We start from the raw sequence: 8118 nt of genomic DNA on the forward strand, positions 1-8118 counted from the left end.
GGGACCCAGGGACCCAGGGACCCAGGGACCCAGAGACCCAGAGCCCCAGAGCCCCAGGGACCCAGGGACCCAGGGACCCAGAGACCCAGAGACCCAGAGCCCCAGGGACCCGGCGCACCGGTCGAACCTATCTGGCCCACACTTAAGCCCCCGCCCTCGGACTAAACCAATCAGCCTGCCCCGTCAAAAAAGATGCCCACTGGTAGACCTGGAACCTTAAAATATATTGGAAGTGGGATGGTTGCCCAATTGCTGTATAATATATTGCAAGTTCATCCTGCCCACTGGTGGACCTGGGAGCCAAAACGGCGCGCAATATATTGGAAGTGGGACGGTTGCGCAATCGCTGTACAATATATTGGAAGTGGGATGGTTGCCCAATTGCTGTATAATATATTGCAAGTTCATCCTGCCCACTGGTGGACCTGGGTGCCAAAACGGCGCGCAATATATTGGAAGTGGGACGGTTGAGCAATCGCTGTACAATATATTGGAAGTGGGATGGTTGCCCAATTGCTGTATAATATATTGCAAGTTCATCCTGCCCACTGGTGGACCTGGGTGCCAAAACGGCGCGCAATATATTGGAAGTGGGACGGTTGAGCAATCGCTGTACAATATATTGGAAGTGGGATGGTTGCCCAATTGCTGTACAATATATTGGAAGTGGGATGGTTGCCCAATTGCTGTATAATATATTGCAAGTTCATCCTGCCCACTGGTGGACCTGGGAGACAAAACGACGCGCAATATATTGGAAGTGGGACGGTTGCGCAATCGCTGTACAATATATTGGAAGTGGGATGGTTGCCCAATTGCTGTATAATGTATTGGAAGGACCCTCCGTCAAATCTCAAAGTTCATTCTGCCCACTGGTGGACCTGGGAGACAAAACGCCGCACAATATATTGAAAGTGGGATGGTTGCCCAATTGCTGTACAATACATGGGAAGTGGGATGGTTGTCCAGTTCATTACACCCTCATCCTGGGCCTCTGATTAGGCTTGCCCCGGAGCTTACCACCGGTGCCTACCTCCAGGGGCTTATTCACCCCAACGCCCTGGTCCCCTAACCCGGCATGAATTTCACCAAGGGTCCCCTACCTCCGGGGCTCCCTATCAGCCAATACATTAAGAACACCTCATCCTGGGCCTCTGATAAGGCTTGCCCCGGAGTTTACCACCGGGGCCTACCTCCGGGGCCTAATTAAACCCAACGCCCTGGTTCCCTGAACGGGCCTTATTCAAACAACCTCTCCGCCGCCTAAGCTCCGGAGCTTCCTTTTGGCTCCCAGAGGCCCAGAGGCCCAGGCTCCCAGAGGCCCAGAGGCCCAGGCTACCAGAGGCCCAGGCTACCAGAGGCCCAGAGGCCCAGAGCCCCAGAGGCCCAGAGACCCAGGCTACCAGAGGCCCAGGCTCCCAGAGACCCAGAGGCCCAGAGGCCCAGAGGCCCAGAGACCCAGAGGCCCAGAGTCCCAGAGACCCAGAGACCCAGGGCCCCAGAGACCCAGAGCCCCAGAGCCCCAGAGCCCCAGGGACCCAGGGACCCAGAGACCCAGAGACCCAGGCTCCCAGAGGCCCAGAGACCCAGAGACCCAGAGACCCAGAGCCCCGGGGACCCAGAGACCCGGAGACCCAGAGCCCCAGAGCCCCAGAGCCCCAGAGTCCCAGGGACCCAGAGCCCCAGAGCCCCGGGGACCCAGAGCCCCAGAGCCCCGGGGACCCAGAGACCCAGAGCCCCAGAGCCCCAGAGCCCCAGAGGCCCAGAGGCCCAGAGGCCCAGAGACCCAGAGGCCCAGAGTCCCAGAGACCCAGAGACCCAGAGACCCAGAGCCCCGGGGACCCAGAGCCCCAGAGCCCCGGGGACCCAGAGACCCAGAGCCCCGGGGACCCAGAGACCCAGAGCCCCAGAGCCCCAGAGACCCAGAGACCCAGAGCCCCAGAGCCCCAGAGACCCAGAGCCCCAGAGACCCAGAGACCCAGAGCCCCAGAGCCCCGGGGACCCAGAGCCCCAGAGCCCGGGGACCCAGAGACCCAGAGCCCCAGAGTCCCAGGGACCCAGAGCCCCAGAGCCCCAGAGCCCCAGGGACCCAGAGCCCCAGAGTCCCAGAGCCCCAGAGCCCCAGAGCCCCGGGGACCCAGAGCCCCAGAGCCCCGGGGACCCAGAGCCCCAGAGCCCCAGAGCCCCGGGGACCCAGAGCCCCAGAGCCCCGGGGACCCAGAGACCCAGAGCCCCGGGGACCCAGAGACCCAGAGCCCCAGAGCCCCAGAGACCCAGAGCCCCAGAGCCCCAGAGACCCAGAGCCCCAGAGACCCAGAGACCCAGAGCCCCAGAGCCCCGGGGACCCAGAGCCCCAGAGCCCGGGGACCCAGAGACCCAGAGCCCCAGAGTCCCAGGGACCCAGAGCCCCAGAGCCCCAGAGCCCCAGGGACCCAGAGCCCCAGAGTCCCAGAGCCCCAGAGCCCCAGAGCCCCGGGGACCCAGAGCCCCAGAGCCCCGGGGACCCAGAGACCCAGAGCCCCAGAGTCCCAGGGACCCAGAGCCCCGGAGACCCAGAGCCCCAGGGACCCAGAGACCCAGAGACCCAGAGACCCAGAGCCCCAGAGTCCCAGAGACCCAGGCTCCCAGAGGCCCAGAGGCCCAGAGGCCCAGGCTACCAGAGGCCCAGAGGCCCAGGCTACCAGAGGCCCAGGCTCCCAGAGGCCCAGAGGCCCAGGCTACCAGAGGCCCAGAGGCCCAGAGCCCCAGAGCCCCAGAGACCCAGAGGCCCAGAGACCCAGAGTCCCAGAGACCCAGAGACCCAGGCTACCAGAGGCCCAGAGGCCCAGAGGCCCAGGCTACCAGAGGCCCAGGCTTCCAGAGGCCCAGAGAAATTTTATTTATATTTGATTTGGACATTTTACGCTCTTTCTGGACCCTTAGACCCTCCCCCAAGCTTTGGGCGGGACTTTAGAGAGGTCAAAGTTGAATGCATCCCATTTGCAATATATATGACACTGTTAAATATATTGGAAGTTGGATGGTGTAGGTTATTCCATTCAGAAAGCCAATCAGAGCCAATCAGAGCCAAGTGACACATACTAAAGGGATGGGCCCAACGTTCTGAACTCCTAGATGGAGCACCAGTGCCCCTAGTGCTGTCCAAATGGCGATTTTGCCGCGGGTATCAAACTGGAAAAAGTTATCACTCAGTGTCCAAATGGTCATGCTTTATACGGCATTATGGATCCATAACCGGCATACAATCCCACTGTGGTCATAAGTGTCCAATGGCAATATATTTGAATGGGCCTTTGTCCAGAAAGTGTATAGTGGGGCTAACTTAAGAGAGTCATAGTTACTCCCGCCGTTAACCCGCGCTTCGATGAATTTCTTCACTTTGACATTCAGAGCACTGGGCAGAATTCACATCGTGTCAACACCCGGTCCAAGAGCCTTCACGATGCTGTGTTTTAATTAAACAGTCGGATTCCCCTTGTCCGCAGCAGTTCTAATTCGGCTGTTAGGTGCCGGCCGAGAGACCCGGCCCCGGAGGTCTCCCCCCGAGGCGAGACTCATAAGCCCGAGAGATCCACGGAGCCTAGGCTCGGCGCGCGAGGCTCCAGGGACACCGCCCCGACCCACCGAAGCCCCACCACCGGCGGTGGCCCGCTACGAGTCCACACACGCACGAGAGACCGCAACCCCCCCACGCGGACCTACGTTCCATTGCGTCCCTCCGCGTCCCATCGGGGGAGAGCGAAGGGCCGGACGCTCGAGCTTAGCCGGGGGCGGCCCACCCGGCGACGGGCGTCGGGAGCCCGGCCCGGCTTAGGTAGGGAGAGGGAGGCCGAAGGCGGTCATCCGACGGAGGTTAGTCCCGAAGGACGCTCCCCCGCCGGCATCCCACCGACGACCGGCTCCCCTACCGTCGACCTGACCGAGGCCCCCTAAGCGCCACCGCCGAGGGGGGGACACGCACCGGGGCTTAAGGTCTCGCTCGCCGCGACCCACTCTCATCGACCCCGACAGACAGACGGAGCCTTGTTCACGGGGGTTTGGATATACTGGGGGGACAATCTCTCGCCGTGCGCTTCCTCGCGCGCAGGACCCAGTGGGGGGGGGCCCGAAGGTGGACCGGGAACAGCTCCCCGTCGCACGGGCAGCACCGGGCTTTCGGACCCCGCATCAGCAGACACGGGCCCGACCGAGCTCAGCCATTAGAGCCAATCCTTATCCCGAAGTTACGGATCCGTCTTGCCGACTTCCCTTACCTACATTGTTCCAACACGCCAGAGGCTGTTCACCTTGGAGACCTGATGCGGATATGGGTACGGCCTGGGGGGAAATTCACTATACCTCCCCCGGATTTTCAAGGGCCGATGGGAAACGTCCCGGCCGTCGCATAGCGCATGCGACGCCTTTCAGAGCGTTGAGCCCCTATCTCGGGGTCGAACCCATTCCAGGGCGCTCCAGCTCTTTAGCAAGGAGAGAGAATCCTCCCCGGGGTCCCCACCGGCGTCTCCGGGTTCGTTTGCGTTACCGCCACGGGAGCGCCTCTCGGCGGCTCGATCTCCACCAATCCCAGGTACGGGGATATTGGCCCGATCCCCTTTCGGTCAGCGCGAGGCAGACGAGACCATCGCCCCAGCATTTTCCGAACGGCGCTCGCCTATCCCTTAGGACCGACTAACCCACGGCCAAGCGCTGTCGGCGTGGAACCCTTCTCCACTTCGGCCTTCAAAGTTCTCATCTGAATATTTGCTACTACCACCAAGATCTGCACCCGCGGCGGCTCGACCCAGGCTCGCGCCAAAGGCTTCTGCGCCACCGCGGCGCCCCTCCTACTCGTCGCGGCATACGGTCCCATGAGTCTCGGTTCTCTCTCTCATTCTCGCTGGCTTTTGGGGGGGGTGGGAGACAAGTACCGCCAGCGACGGCCGGGTATGGGCCCGACGCTCCAGCGCCATCCATTTTCAGGGCCAGTTGATTCGGCAGGTGAGTTGTTACACACTCCTTAGCGGATGCCGACTTCCATGGCCACCGCCCCGCTGTCTATATCAACCGACACCTTTCTTGGGGTCTGATGAGCGTCTGCGTCGGGCGCCTTAACCCGCGCGTTCGGTTCATCCCGCAGCACCAGTTCTGCTTACCAAAAGTGGCCCACTCGGCACCGTCAATTCCATGCCCGGCTCCAAGCCTGCGAGCCGGGCCTCTTACCCATTTAAAGTTTGAGAGTAGGGCGAGGCCCGTTTCGGCCCCGCGGCCTCCAGTCATTTCTTTACCGGATAAAACTTGAAGTTTCGGCGCCGGCTATCCTGAGGGAAACTTCGGAGGGAACCAGCTACTAGATGGTTCGATTAGTCTTTCGCCCCTATACCCAGGTCGGACGACCGATTTGCACGTCAGGACCGCTGCGGGCCTCCACTCAGGGTTTCCCCTGGCTTCGCCCTGCCCAGGCATAGTTCACCATCTTTCGGGTACCACCGCGTATGCTCTGGCTCCGCTCTCCGCACGTGGGAAGAGCAGGCCGGTGGTGCGCCGCCCGCCCCCTCGGAGGGTTAGGACGGATCCCACCTCAGCCGACGCGCGCCGGCCTTCACCTTCGTTGCGCCTCCGGGGGTTCTGGTCCCTTCGACTCGCATACGCGTTAGACTCCTTGGTCCGTGTTTCAAGACGGGTCGTTCGGGGTCCGAACTTAGCCGCTGACCTTAGGCGTTCGGGTGCTGTGGGCCTGGATCGCCCCCCGCATCGCCGTAGCGGGCCTAGCCCGGGGCTGAGGACAGCCCAGCCGGCCCGCTTCGACCGAACGATCGGGGGGGGCCCCCATCCCCATCCCGGAGGAGGGGAGAACGCGGAAAGGACATTGCTCCACGGCCCCGGCGTTATCGGCGAAGTCGGAGCGAGGGGCTGTAGCGGAACGCCCGTGTCCGGGGGCCGCGTGGGGACTCCCTTCTCCGGACGGACCTACCTTCACCCTCGGGCCCTTCCAAGCCTAACCGGAGCCGGTCGCGACTCACCACCACGCGGGGAAAGTACACCGGGCGGGGCCGGACCTCCGTACGCCCGACAGGCCCGAAGTCCAGAGGCGAAGCGCAGAGCCGAAGCGGGGAGCGGTGGAGTCGGCACCCCACCCCTCTCGCCCGGATACGCTCGCACCCCCGACCGCGGAACCCGACGAGCGCGGGGCCGTCCGCCCGGCTGAATCCCCCGGGGCAGTCTTCTCGGTCCCCGTACGTTTACCTCTCAACGGTTTCACGCTCTGTTGAACTCTCTCTTCAAAGTCCTGTTTCAACTTTCCCTCACGGTACTCGGTTCGCTATCGGTCTCGTGCCGGTATTTAGCCTTAGATGGAGTTTACCACCCGCTTTGGGCTGCATTCCCAAGCAACCCGACTCCGAGAAGCCCGACCTACCCGGGCGGGAACGCGGGACTCGCTACCGGGCTTTCACCGTCTATGGGAAGAAGCCACGTTCGCGAGGACTTGGTCCCGCGTCCGCACCGAGACGGATCTTACGGACTTCCGTACGCTACATTTCCCGGCCAACCCCGGTCAGGGGAAAGTGGGATTCAGCGCTGGGCTCTTCCCTGTTCGCTCGCCGCTACTAAGGGAATCCTTGTTAGTTTCTTTTCCTCCGCTTACTGATATGCTTAAGTTCAGCGGGTCGTCTCGTCTGATCTGAGGCCGCACACAGAGGTTTCTTATGCGGGGGCGAGGGCGGAGGCGGAGGGCCGAAGGCTAGGGGCGAGGGGCGAGAGCCCGGCACGAGACCGAACTCCGCGACACCTTCCCCCCCACCCCGGCCGCTCGCCCGCCCGCTCACTCGCCCGCTCGCTGGGTTTAATCGGCACTCGCCACCCCCGCGTCCGACTGCGCGGAGCCCCGCTCGGGACTCGGGGAGAGACCGTAACGGACGTGGACCCGGACCTACTCGGCTCTCCCTCCGTTCCCTGTACGGAGCTCTCTCGCAACACGGGCCGCGTGGACTGGCTCGGAACCGAGTCTTCGTTTGGGAAGACGAAGGGCCGTTTTCAGGCCCTGCGAGCTTCCAGCCGCGGTCTCTCTCTCTCAGCGGGGGCGCGGAGACCGATCGATGGGTAAAGCGACCCTCAGACAGGCGTGGCCGCGGGATGGACCCCCGCGGCCGCAATATGCGTTCGAAATTTCGATGATCTGTGTCCTGCAATTCACATTAGTTAACGCAGATGGCTGCGTTCTTCATCGAAGCACGAGCCGAGTGATCCACCGCTAAGAGTCGTATTCGGGTTTGTGCCCGGCCCGTTACAGGCCGGGCGAAGGAAGCCATTCGAACAAGAGACAATTTTTGCCAATATATTTCAAGCCGGGTGCCTTCCACCCCCGTGCAGGGGGGGAAAGGTCATTGAACCTGGGCGTCACCACCGGACCGAGGAGTTACGGCCCGGGGGACGATCGCCCGAGTAGGTGCCCGAGACTTACGTGGTTTAGGAGACCGGGGTCTAGGCACCCGCCGTTCCCGGCGAGGCCCAGGGGTTTGGTTCGCTGCGTTACGGGTCCCGGTCTAAGGCATTCAGGCGTGCGCTCAAAGCCAAGCTCTCCACCCCGGAGGGTATGAGCGAGGCCCGGTGGTACGCTCCCAAGTCCCCGCTTAGGGGAAGGCGCTGGGTAGATCCCACCTAGTCAGGACCGGCGGGCACCGGCCGTCTCCTTTCGGGTGTTTATAAACGCATCCGGGGTTCGTGAGGCCCCTTCAACTCGCGCACCGGCCTTAGACTATTATACGGTCCGTCTCTGCGAAGCCAACATCGGGGGTATTTTGCATGCGCTCTTAAGCTCCGCTCTAACCCCGTGAGGGGAAAGAGTTTCGCCCGGCGGTACGCTCCCGTCCACCACCGCCCCCTGTGCCGGGGGGATGGGTTCAGGGAGATCCCACCGAGGCCGGCGAGCACCGGCCAACGCCCTGGGGGTGAGTAAGCCCCTTTGACTCGCGCACGCACAATCAAGCCTTCAACGATCAATGGTTTTTTGGGTTTAACTACCCGGCGGGCGGCTCCGGCGCCACTCTTCCCCCCGCGAACGGGAGGGGCGGACCGGGGTACCTATGCACCTAAGGCGGTCCTCGCATAACCCCGAGTTCCGAAGCCGGCTCGCTACGTCCA

The 8118-nt window shown here is 62.7% G+C and overlaps 1 non-coding gene across 1 annotated transcript; it reads right to left on the reverse strand.

The window, feature by feature from the left end:
• Window positions 1-7083: 7083 nt before the first annotated feature.
• LOC136685999 (5.8S ribosomal RNA) lies at window positions 7084-7237 on the reverse strand. The gene has a single exon (XR_010800250.1). It is a non-coding gene; the product is annotated as a 5.8S ribosomal RNA (ribosomal RNA).
• Between the last annotated feature and the right edge of the window lie 881 nt (window positions 7238-8118).

Source organism: Hoplias malabaricus, unplaced genomic scaffold (assembly GCF_029633855.1).
Source record: "Hoplias malabaricus isolate fHopMal1 unplaced genomic scaffold, fHopMal1.hap1 H_1, whole genome shotgun sequence".
NCBI lineage: Eukaryota > Metazoa > Chordata > Actinopteri > Characiformes > Erythrinidae > Hoplias > Hoplias malabaricus.